The 13251-nt window shown below is 35.8% G+C and overlaps 1 protein-coding gene across 1 annotated transcript in view; it reads right to left on the reverse strand.

Annotated features, from left to right (window-relative positions):
- The window catches only part of ERC2 (ELKS/RAB6-interacting/CAST family member 2), a gene marked incomplete at its 5' end in the record, with an annotated part of 592568 nt that overhangs the window by 65852 nt on the left and 513465 nt on the right, over positions 1 to 13251 (reverse strand). The window lies entirely within an intron of this gene.

Consider the following 13251-nt stretch of genomic DNA (forward strand, 5'->3'; position numbering starts at 1 on the left):
TGTTCAGTATTAAGAGAAGATGCTGTGGTATCCTATGCTAACCTCTAGACTGCTCAATATTGTGTTTCAGTAGCATATAACTTGCTACTCAGCAATTCCTTGTCCTAAATTGACTGCCAATGTACAAAGTTTGTACCAAGAAATTTGAAATGTGCATACTGAAGAATGGCAATAAAAAGAAACTTTTGCTAACTAGTACTATGGTATCAGTTCCAGTGTGACATTTTGCAGTATTAGCAAGAAGGTTGTTGCAATGTCTTGGAAAGGCAGCTGCAATTGCGTCTCGGAACACCTGATTTTATTTCACTGACCACAGCTAAGTACTGTTCTGTAGTTTGTACAGTTCACTAATGTATCTCTTCTAATATTTGTTTAGATACTTTAGAACAATTATCTTAGTTGGTTATTTTTGTGTATGATCTGCTGATCTGTGACCGAATAAAGATTGATTGATTGATTGATTGATGTTGTGTTTCATTTCTAAACTCTAGAGGCATCATTTTGGAATCAAATAAGAAAATGGTAAGAAAATGAGATTCTAATTGGAGGAGGAAAAATCGAAGTAACATAATGTTTATATGCATTTAGGCTGAGAAATGCTGCCAAAACATTTTTATTTATTTTTTGGTCAGTAGAATTTTAATGGAGTTCATTTCAGCCATTTCTGACATCACTTTTTAAAATTTGTAGTAGAAAAATTTACTGTATTTTTGGAAGAGAAACATCAAAGCCATTTTTAATGGTTTACTTCAGCAGTGCGTTTTGTTAAATGTTTTTGAAAACAGATGGGACAATCAATTTTTTATAAAGATTCCTATGATTGGCTGTCTCTGTTGCCTTGATTTAAATTGTGGCAACATAAAAATGCTTCAATTCTTAATGTTAGTGGCAAGATTTTTCATTGTTATTAAAGGTTACAGTATATTGAATTAATGATATTTAGAAATTTAGCAAATTGCTTTATCTGAAAAATTAACAGAAGAGCTCTGAAAAACTTATTTTAAAGGTCAAATTCAGTCAAATTCAAAAACCATTGATTAGCTATATTGATAAAAACTGTCTAAATAAGTTTAAAATGGGGAAAGAAATGTTGGCATTCTCAGAACTTCAGAGATCCTAGCTGGGTAGGATCTGACAATGCCCTGACAATTTTTTCATTCAGAATTTCATTATAATCTAAATTAAACAAGTTTGTTAATTTTCAGGTAATGAAAATATACTTTCAAAGATGGTGCCAAAAGTTCATAGCAGCTAAATGAAACCATGAAAAGAAACTTTTATGTACAGGAGAGGCACTTATAAAACAAAGCCTATTGGTAATTGTAATAACAATCAATGCTTTCAGACTGTAATATTTCAGTAGTAACTTATCAATATAAAAAATGCATAATATTTGAAAGTTACACACTCTAAAACAGGGGTGTCAAACTGCATCATGTGGATGCCATGCCCACTCCAGCTCTGGCAATGCAAAAAAAGTCACAATGCATAGCGATGCGTCACATGACATGGAGAGTTTAGTCCTGTGCTCTAAAAGGTCTTTGGGTCTAGCTTTTCTGTATAACTTAACGAGCCTCATATGCTATATAAGTAAATTAAATTAAACAGCTGACTTAGAATCCACTGATCTGTTTGTTTTTATGTTTCAAATTCTCATTCTAATTCGGTCATATTTTTCCCAAAACCTGCACTAAACAAACTTTTATATATTAAAACTTTATTTATTTTAAATAGTACAAATCACTAGCTAAAGCAATTTGCTTTGTTCTTTGTTTTTCATATTATGGGTTATTATGTACAAATTGATATGCATAGTTTCATTTAAGGCAAAATCACTATTAAAAGTTTAGAAACACATATGTCTAAAATAACTGGGGCTGCAGCCTCTGACAATTTCCTTAGAAGTTTATTGAACTTATTGTGAGAGCTTTGAGAGGTTGCCACAAAGAGGAGGAGGTCAACTTATTTTCCAAAGCACCTGTAGGCAAGAGAAAAAACAGTGGATGGAAACCAATCAAGGAGAGAAGCAACCTGGAATTAAGGAGAAACTCCCTAAAAGTGAGGACAATTAACCAATGCAACAGCTTGCCATCAGAAATTGTGGCTGCTTCATTACTGGAGGTTTGTAAAAAGAGACTGGACAATCACTTGTCCGAAATGGTACAGGGTCTCCTGCCTGAGCAGGGGGTTGCATTAGAAGATCTCCAAAGTCCATTCCAGCTCTATTCTGATTGTTTGATTGATTGACTGAAAGTGTCTGATTCTTAAATAAGTAAGCAGAGGATTATGGTCCATGCATCATGGGTTACCTATTGCACACATATCTCATATTCTGAATCCTACCTTTCAAAATCAAAACCTTTCCCTTGAAGAGAGAGACATTTCCAAAGTTTAACTAAACTTCAGAAATATCTCTCTCTGGAGTAAAAAAGCTGTGCTTAAAAAGAGAGTTTGAGAGAGTCTCCTGTGTAAACATGGGAGCACTTAAGCCTACAAGATTTCTTTGGGAACCACAACCAATGACAGCTTAATCAAGAACACAGAGCTAGCAAAAAACAACATATTCCTAAAATCCTTGCATACCTTTGTACTTTATCATCAAAGGCAGCACCCTTCCTAGAAACCTCTCCTTGATAGCATCACACTAATTCCAGAAATTGCACAGGTGGTTTTCTCTGTAGCTGTGGTTGCAAATAGTCTTTGTCCCAATTTAGCCTCATTTCCCAAGGCCAGTAGTCTAACACATTTGACATTTTACAGGGTCAAAAAGAAGATTTCATTTTTGTATTGCTTTGCAATGCAAGACTTGTAGATAGGAGATCTATTTCACCTTTTCCACGTCCATCTCTCTTACTTCTGGTAGCTGGCAGTGCTGATAAAGGTTAAGCTGTAATACATGTCTTCATTCTTCCATCTAGAAGATAGATGGTTTTAGCTCTAAACAAGTAACATTACAAGCTTATTGAGTAATTATTGAAACTAAAAAAAAACCCTAAGAACTAATAGAATTACTGTAGAGCCAAAACTTCTTTATATATTTTAAATTTACTTCTAATCATGTTCCACATCAAAAATATTAGTTTTTAGTGACTAATCTCAGGCATTCCATTTCAAAACATTTGGAACAGAAAAAAGAATAGGAAATGAATAGTTATTAATGTTTATGTTCTATTAGAGGATCAAGTGTACGTAGTTCACAATAGCAGAAGAATGCTATTTGTCAGTTATGAATCATTATGTAGTACTTCTCCAACACTGAAATTCATTCTCATCTGTTATCATTATTGCATTAAAAATAAGCTTGAAATGCTATAATGATATACAAGGTTTCCAAATCTGTAATTTTTAGCCTTTAGAAAACATATTGTAAATTGACTGGATAGTTGAAATGTTGCCTCAACAGAGACTATTGTAAAATACAATTATATATAAGGTAAAGGTAAAGGTAAAGGTTCCCCCGCACATGCGTGCTAGTCGTTTCCGACTCTAGGGGCCGGTGCTCATCTCCGTTTCATAGCCGAAGAGCCAGCGCTTGTCCGAGGACATCTCTGTGGTCATGTGGCCGGCATGACTAGACGCCAAAGGCGCACGGAACGCTGTTACCTTCCCACCGTAGTGGTCCCTATTTTTCTACTTGCATTTTTACGTGCTTTTGAACTGCTAGGTGGGCAGAAGCTGGGACGAGTAACAGGCGCTCACTCTGTTACGCGGCACTCGGGATTCGACCCGCCAAACTGCCGACCTTCTGATCGACAAGCTCAGCGTCCTAACCCACTGAGGCACCGCGTCCCTTTTACAATTATATATATTTCCCCCCAAATAGTCCCATTAAAATATTTTTTAATAGGCGGCTAGAAAACACAATGAACTAATATAAAACCTAATATTGATAAAATGGAAACCAATAAACAAACTATATGTTTATTTTCTACTTTGCATTTGATGAATGATGGGCATTCTGACATTTGGAAAGGGTATAATTTTAAATAATTCAAGAAGTAGAAAATATATAGGAGAAACAAGGAAATAATTCCATGCCAATTCCAATTAGGAAAAATATGATTTCAACCTCAACTGAATTTTACTGAAATCAGGTAACAAAATGGTGAAGCACAGTTTGACAAATCTCAGGAGCTGAATTCTTCTACTGGTCAGCCCTCTGGTTGGCTGTGTTCCTGAATGCAGAGGACACCTGGAGAATGGTGAGAATGTGAATTTTTACTGTTGCTAAAAGATGGGACACCAGTAGATTACAGATAGTTATGCTAGTGTAGAACTTTTACCCAACCCCTAAGAATCAAAACCAGTAGTCTAAAATAAAGAAGAGAAGGATAAACTGAGGCTGTGAAGTGCCCTTGAAAACCACATGGAAGTTTCACCTGGTCCAGAATGAAGCTGAGCAAGCAGCTATTCTCTCTCTCCCTCCCTCCCCTCTCTCTATCTATGAAATTTATTGGCCTCCCATCGTACCTTCTATAGATAAGCCTTGGTATGTTCATGTGACACTCCTGCTTCATATAATTGTAAAGGTAAAGGTAAAGGTTCCCCCGCACATGCGTGCTAGTCATTTCCAACTCTAGGGGCTGGTGCTCATCTCCGTTTCAAAGCCGAAGAGCCAGCACTCATCCGAGGACGTCTCCGTGGTCATGTGGCCGGCAGGACTAGACACCAAAGGCGCATGGAACGCTGTTACCTTCCCACCGTAGTGGTCCCTATTTTTCTACTTGCATTTTTACGTGCTTTCAAACTGCTAGGTTGGCAGAAGCTGGGACGAGTAACAGGCACTCACTCTGTTATGCGGCACCCGGGATTTGACCCGCCAAACTGCCGACCATCTGATCGACAAGCTCAGCATCCTAACCCACTGATCCACCGTGTCCCTTTCATATAATTGTACTGATTGCCAATTTGCTTCCAGGTGTATTTCAGGCTGTAGGCTCAGTCTACTTGCTACCTGCCAGGAGTTTGATCCTGACTGGCTCAAGGTTGAGTCAGCCTTCCATCCTTCTTAGGTCAGTAAAATGAGGACCCAGATTGTTGGGGCAATACACTGGCACTGTAAACCACTTAGAGAGTGCTATAAAGCACTATGGAGCAATATATAAATCTAACTGATATTGCTGTTGGATGGACGAGGCATCTTGCTGGATATCTGATATATGTTTGGCATTGTTGATTGAATTCAAATATAATAAATAAATAAAATCATCTGCTATGACTGGCTCCCAATATGCAGACCCAACATGATCCTCTTGGATAGTCAGCCATTATGACAGAGTCCACTGGAGTTAGGTGACTAATGAATTTGAATAAAGAAAATAAATTAAAATTACATCACCAGCAGCCACCATGCCTGGCTACAAAGCAAAATTTAAAATCCTAGGATATTGTGACTGATGATCAGCAAAAAGTTGAAAACAAGATCTTGGCAACAATGAATTTTTGTTTTCTCTAGAATAACCTGAACCATGTTGAGATAGAAATAGGAAATAGAAATCATAGTTTTGCTATTAGAAGAAAAAAGAAAAAGCTATTAGAACTACATAAGAAGCAAATTTGTCTCCAATTTACAATATAAAATTCTCATGGAGAACTTAGTGAAAATATAATCTGTTTTAATTTTTTTTTCCATGGGAAGGTCATTTATTGTATATGCATTACAATGCAAAGAGATGGGAAGCATTATCCAGTCTGAACACAAAACTCAAATGGATTACATCTCAAAACGCCATTCCAAACTGAATACGCCACACCATATAATTTAAGAGGCCAAACTGGTGGAAGCATTATAAAATGTATCCTCCTTATCCAAACAGCTCCTTCAGATGTATAGTCTACATGCAGCTTTAAACATTGTACTCTACTTCAAAAGCAAAACCAGTCACCTCCGAAACAGCATTTGTGCAGCGTATGTGCCAGCAGCAAACAACATATGGCAAATGGGAAACACCCTTTGAAATCACAAAGATTTTCATGGCAGGAGTTTGTAAAGAACATTGTTCTGAGACATGTAATCGCATCAGAGTTCAAGGTGAATGAAAAACAAAGCAAAACAAGAAACACCAAATGCAGCACTTAATTCCAACACGTCCGGAGATTCACAACATAGCTGGAGATCTCCCCACGCTGCTATTTTCCTTAGCTGGATATCAAAATAAGGAAATAAATAACATGGGCAAAAGAGTATATGCATAGCTGAGCTTAGAATTTAACCCCGTTAATTTTGACCTTTTAACCTTCAAACAATTAAAAAGAGGCAGTTCTTACAAGAGAAGAAAAATAGTAAGAATATTTGCAACCTGTTTTACATTTTTGACAAACATGCATGCTGCACACGGTAAACACAATATCCAAAGTGCTTCCCAGAATTAGTTCTCTGTACTGCAAATGGCCAAAACAATACAAAATTACAGATATGTACCAAAACAAACTTAGAAGTAACTGGCGAATGTGGAAAGGATTAAAAGTCTCCTGAAATGGATAACATTCCTCCAGGCCTTCCTGTCGTCTACTGTAATGTTAGCCAGCCAAATTATCTCAATGTTGTTAATATTGGGGTGAAATGGAGTTGCAGAGGCTGCTTTAAAAACTCCCCTGCACCATTACATTTTGCTGTAAATCACCCAAAGTCACTTAGGTGAGATGGGCAGTGTAGAAGTTTAATGAACAACCAAACAATTAGTTATCCAGGAGGCATTCCCCAGAGATTCATTAAGTGGGGAAAAACAATTGTACTCAGCATCAGCCACAGTGAGCAGCTACAATTTAAGTCCATTGAAAGTAGCACTTTTATGGAAAGCACATTCATTTTCACAGGATTTATTTTCTAAATCCAATTGGAGGCAGGATACCTGCACCTTTCAAAACAATTCAGTTATTGTTGTGCTAATGTAACGTTAAGAAGGATAAGCTTTGCAACATTACAACCATAACTAGAAGATAGTAGAAGATGTTGTAGGTTACTACTGAGTTCTAATTAATGGGGAAAAATGACATAATTCATCTGGGTATGAAGCAAAGTCTGATTCTTAATAACTCAAATATCTAAGTTAGAAATTAAGTTTAGCCCCAATCCCCCAGTCCTCTCAAGTGCTACTTTTCAACTTATCCCATAAAAAATAATGATTGCTATTACCCTTATAGAGAACTGCATTGCTAAGGAGGGGAAATTCCCCTTTCAGTTCAAACATAGAAGCACATCTGGATTTAAACTAACTAGAATTTCCATTTACCTTAAAATCTGAGGAAATTATTTAAAAGATAATTTTCACATGCCAATTTGGTCCTGTTTGATACATACTAAGATTGTGAAAATCCCTTGAAAGGATGGTATCAAAGCACCTCTTTTTCAATTGTCAAAACAGCCCTGTCTTTTTCCAAATTTATTTTACAATGTGTCAGAAACCACATGGGCATGGAGACAGAACCAGCCACAGTTTCGATAAACAGCTGGGCAAATCTGGGAAAATACAGTTGCTTTAACAATTTATACACCCTCTCATATCTTTTTGAAAACATTTGCAGAGTCTAATACAGGGGGAATTATGGTAGTACTTGAAGAACTAGGACAGGGGTCTTCAAACTTGGCCCTTTTATGACTTGAAGTCCACAAGTCATAAAAGGGCCAAGTTTGAAGACCCTTGAACTAGGATGTTATTACACCATCAACCATTTAAAGCTCAGCCCAAACAAGACTCAAGTGAGTGCTTTTCACCTCCAAATTGAAATGCAATAGTTAGATGTTATGTGGCAAGGGAACCAACTACAGCATGGTCCAAAACCAAAGTATATCAGCATGACACTCGATAGGATGGTCTCTTTTAAACAGCATTGTCTGAACATCAAGGCTAAAGTCAGCTCAAGAAACAAAATTATCAGGAAACTGGTAAGTGTCACATGGGGAGCTCAACCATCTATGTTGCATACATCAGCTTTGGCCTTCAGCATCTCTGCAGCAGAGTATGCTGCTCTAGTGGGGCACATCTGCAAACATGAAACAAATTGATATTGCCATCAATGAAGCATATGCTTAGTGACAGGTTGTCTCAAACCTGCACCAATTGTGAAAATTTGTTCTCTCGCTGGCATTGCCCCAACTAAGATCAGGAGAGAAGTAGCAGCAGATGCCAAAAGAACTATGCAAGAGAATGATCTTCAACATCACTTGAACAGAAATATGCCCCAAACCCACAGACTCAGATCTCAGAACAGCATTATAGCAAGAACAAACATTCGTGGGGTCAGCGGTGGGATTCAAATATGTGAACAACCAAGTTCTCTGTATGGATGTCGCTTCCGGAAGTCAGTTCTGGGCTTGGGCAACAAAAAATTAGCTACTGGTTCTGGCTGAATCCCATCACTGCTTGGGGGTATACAAAAACAAAATTGAATTAAAATATGGAGGAAGGAGACCATCGAGCAAAGAATAACATTAAAGAAGGATATGGATGAAGGATCTGATCTCCCTTATACTACTTGGAAGACACTGAATAGGTTGAGAGTTGGAGTGCCTAATTGTAAAACCAATATGCTCAAGTGGAGGCTCTTAGAGGATAGCAACATGCTGTGTGAATATATAGTGACACAGAGCCTGGTCCATCTGCTGGTATGTTGGTTACTACCAGAATATGTACCAATAATGACTTATTTTTGGCTAATGACAAAGCCAAGAAGGTGGCTTCATTCTGCCAATTTAAAGTTTGATCTAGACAAGAAGAAGAAGAAGAAGAAGAAGAAGAAGAAGAAGAAGAAGAAGAAGAAGAAGAAGAAGAAGAAGAAGAAGAAGAAGAAGAAGAAGAAGAAGAAGAAACAACTATAAAATAGCTAACAAGAAATAATGGATTTTTTTTCTCTTCTCATCTAACTCTTATTGAATTCAGACTTGGGAAAGAGGTTGTTTGAGGAATATGTCATCATCTGCAGCATTCATCAATATCGTTCTTATATCCCTCAAGATAAACCTTCTTCTTTTTAAAAGGGACTTAAGAGGTCAGGATCTAGACCAGACTAAAGAATCAAGAACAGATCATTATCTATATCAGGGGTCTTCAAACTCGGCCCTTTTATGACTCATGGACTTCAACTCCCAGAATTCCTCAGCCAGGTATGCTGGCTGAGGAATTCTGGGAGTTGAAGTCCATGAGTCATAAAAGGGCCGAGTTTGAAGACCCCTGATCTATATGGTTTGCATGTGGAAAATTTATTGAAAATTTGAAGAAGAAAAGGCTTATTGGAGTTTTGTGATAAAGCAAAAACAGGCAAGAATCAAGAAAGTGTTGTTTTATAAGGAAATTCCATTTTTATAATAATAGTTTAACAATTCCACTTCAGCTTCTTTCCCTTTGGTTTAAATTGCTTTCTGAACTAGATGAAAATGAAAATGATAAGATTCTACACTTTATATTATTTATTTATTTATTTATTTATTAAATTTTTATACCGCCCTTCTCCCGAAGCACTCAGGGCGGTGTACAGGGCAATAAATATCAAAATACAAAATACAAAAGTTAAAAAAGATTAAATAATTATGCCCAATAGTTAAAAACTATGTTAAAACCCAAACCCAACCCTGATTTATTAAACTATGGTTGGATAATTGGCTGGATTCAAATATTGTCCTAAATAATAATTAATTAATATCTACACAATATACTAGTACAATATTCAACTTTCTGAACTCAGAACCAAATGTTTCAGCAAACCTAAATGGATAAGTGTTATTGCATAACACTGTACAGCCACAATCTGGGGTGAAAAAGAAGTATAACTTATTTGAGCTACATTTTCTTGAAGGTTAAATTACTGTATTTTAGAAGTAAATGTTCCATTATTTAATGCAGTAATGTGAGCAGGTAGGGGAATAGTGAAAATCTATTGTTTTTCTTTCTTTCCCATTACTCTTTTTAATGTAAACTTATCCCTGCAGTCAGATAAAAAACTTCTGCCATTCAGATAACATGAGCTGAATTTAATTATACACAAGACACACTCGTTTCTCAGAGACTTGTTCTATTCATTGGATTGGAGAAGTCTGTGGAAGATCATGTCCAATATATTCATGAGTCCTCTGAGAGATTCCACATTTTAGAAGCTGAAACCATCTGTTCAATTTAATAGTCAGTATAGGATGAGATCCAGAAAGGAACACACCCACGCACACACACACTCTTTGTGGATGCATACCTATGTTTCCATCAAAATTCACTATTAGAAATTTACTTCAAAGAAACAGTGCCCTGTTCTTTGAACTTTAACAGAAAAATGCCATTATGTTTGTCTGCCTACCTGCCTGCCTGCCTATCTAGCTCTATCTAGTTCTGCCTGCCTGCCTGCCTGCCTGCCTGCCTGACTATCTATCTATCTATCTATCTATCTATCTATCTATCTATCTATCTATCTATCTATCTATCTATCTATCTATCTATCTATCTATCTATCTATCTATCTATCTATCTATCATCTCTTTAACCATCTGTTTATCTATCATATATCATCTAGCTATCATCTTCCCCTACTACCTCAGCAATGGGTTTGTGTCAAAACTCAATTTGCTCCTTGGCCTTGGACAAAGTTAAAAATTATTTTGAGAGTTCTTTGAGGGCAGATCTGAAAAAGTAAAAGTAAAGTTAGTTATAGAAATAGTCTGTGCAAAAAAATAAATAAATCCCATGCTATGTCAGAAACAGAACTGAATGCTGCAGACAAACACTTTTGGGAAACACTTGAAAGTTGGATTTTTGGCTGCCTTTGGTGTATGTTTCTGATAAAAAAAATACTGCTGTAGGTTCTTATTCATTAGCTTGGGGAAATATTTGAACAGAGATACATATCACATGCAACGATCACTCTGTCATGCCAGCTTTCGCTTTCATAAAATAAGATTCAGTTCATATCTCATGAGACATTTCTTGTAGCATTATACCTTAGTGTCCAGTCAATCAACATTTTATGACTACTATTAGAAAAATTTTCCTATATAAAAATATTTAAAGGCTTATATTTAAAAACTGACTAAAACTGAATTTCTTTGTCTGTCTGTCTATCAATCTATCATCTAGAGACTATTCAACAATCACAGTTTCTTGGGAATTGAATAAATCAAAGCACTAAATGAAAAACAAACCTAATTAACATAAAAGTTAAAATAAAATGAAGAGTGACAACAATTACGTTGGGGTCATTTCTGTGGAAGCCACATTTCTGTACCTTTAGCCTTTAGTCCTCAACTTACAACACTACATTTAGTGACTGTTCAAAGTTAGAGCAACACTGAAAAAAGTGACATATGACCATTTGTCACACTTACGACCATTATAGCATCCTCATGGTCACATGATCAAAATTCAGATGCTTGGCAACTGACTCATATTTATGATAGTTGCGGTATTCTGAGGTCATGTGATCACCTTTTATGACCTTCTGACAAGCAAAGCCAATGTCAAAGCCAGGTCCACTTAACAACCATGTTACAAACTTAACAGCTGCAGTAATTCACTTAACAATTATGGCAAGAAAAGTCATAAAATGGGGCAACATTCACTTAACAAATGTCTTGCTTAGCAACAAAAATTTTGGGTATAAGTCAAGGGCTACCTGCATTCTATTTTATGTTTTAAGTCATTGTATAGTAAAATGAGGGGGGGGGGAAATCCATTGATCTAAACCAGGGGTGTCACACTGCTGGCCTGCAGGGCACTTGCATCATGCGGAGGCCGCGCCCACCCCAGCTCCAGCAATGAGAAAAAAGTCACAATACGTCATGACACGTCACATGCCGTGGCAAGTTTGACACCTGTGATCTAAAAATATGATTAAAATTAATCCAATATCAGCCACACTGAGATAAGGCAAATGCAAATTTAAAGTCTGTATTACATTTAAAGTCAAGTCTTAAAATATTGATTTCACTTGAAATATGAACAATGGCACTAACATATATTTATATACAGTCATGGCATATAATCAACTACAGATAGCAGGGACCCTGCCCAAAATTAATAAAAATAACTTTGAGGACATATGCTATTTAATTTATACTTTAGCAATAAATGCACATTAACCTATGTTCTGAGTGGAAAATAATTCAATTCTGCAAACTGCAAATGTCCTGGCACAAATGAAAAATGTCTTATATTTTTAGTTGGTTGGGGAAAATACATTTTGATCTAGATTTCAGAAGAACTGGAAAAGGAATGATGAAAGGAGGAGGAAGAGGAGGAGGAGGAGGAGGAGGATGGTTCTGGAATAAACAATGTGGTATAAATTATATTGGAAAGCCTACTGGTAGTTTTGCCTAAATGTGCTAAAAAGGTAATCAAAATTAAAATGTGTTTCTGTATGTGCATGCAGAGATGAATACTGATCCTCTCTCTCTTAATTTGAAAATATCTATGTGCACATCTTAATTGTTAAATTCCTTCAGTATTATTTGTAGTATTAATTTTAATTCATGCTTTTCAAATATATATATTGAGTTTCCATTTTTAAGATTGGTTAGCTACTTTAAATACTCAGCAGATTAAAAAAAGCAAATATATGTTATCGTACACAACGTACATACAACTGCAGTATAGAAAAGAAATTCTTAATAATATGATATAATCCTTGATAAAGAAGAGTTTTATCATTATCAATAGTGTGATATAAAAACAAATTCTGAATCTTTAGTAGAAAGTTACATGAACAAAGTATGTCTCTTTTGAAATGCATTGTTTGGGAAGGGATGTGGAAAATAATCACAATTTAATTATATATAAAGTGGGTGTGATAATACAAATCTTGATAATTATTGAATAATCATTTTTGATGAAACACTATTGTGGCTGTACCAGAAATAAATTTGCTTTCTGGCTGCATAAAAGTTCTGAGTCAAGTTTTTATACACAAATATTCCCAGGGTTTTTCTATTTCATGTTTTCCTTCAAATAATACTTTTCAGTCTATTTTATGTGATTTAGACCATTTCCTGCAACAACATTGATTCAACATCATCATTATCATTGTTATTTCACTTTCTATATTACTTCTTATTTGCCATTAGCCCAAAAATAAGTAACTGACTTGATGAAATTAATGAATGAATCAATAATGTAATTGGTATGATTAAATGAAAGTCAAGGAAAACTAACTGGAAAATATCATAAGTAAGCAAGTCTTGAAATTTATTTGGAAGAACATGACAATACAACATGATGGTTTTGATTATTTTATTTAATTATACCCATCCATCCATTTTTTTAGAATCACTGGCAT

Source organism: Vipera berus, assembly GCF_964194415.1.
Source record: "Vipera berus genome assembly, chromosome: 2".
Taxonomy (NCBI): Eukaryota; Metazoa; Chordata; class Lepidosauria; order Squamata; family Viperidae; genus Vipera; species Vipera berus.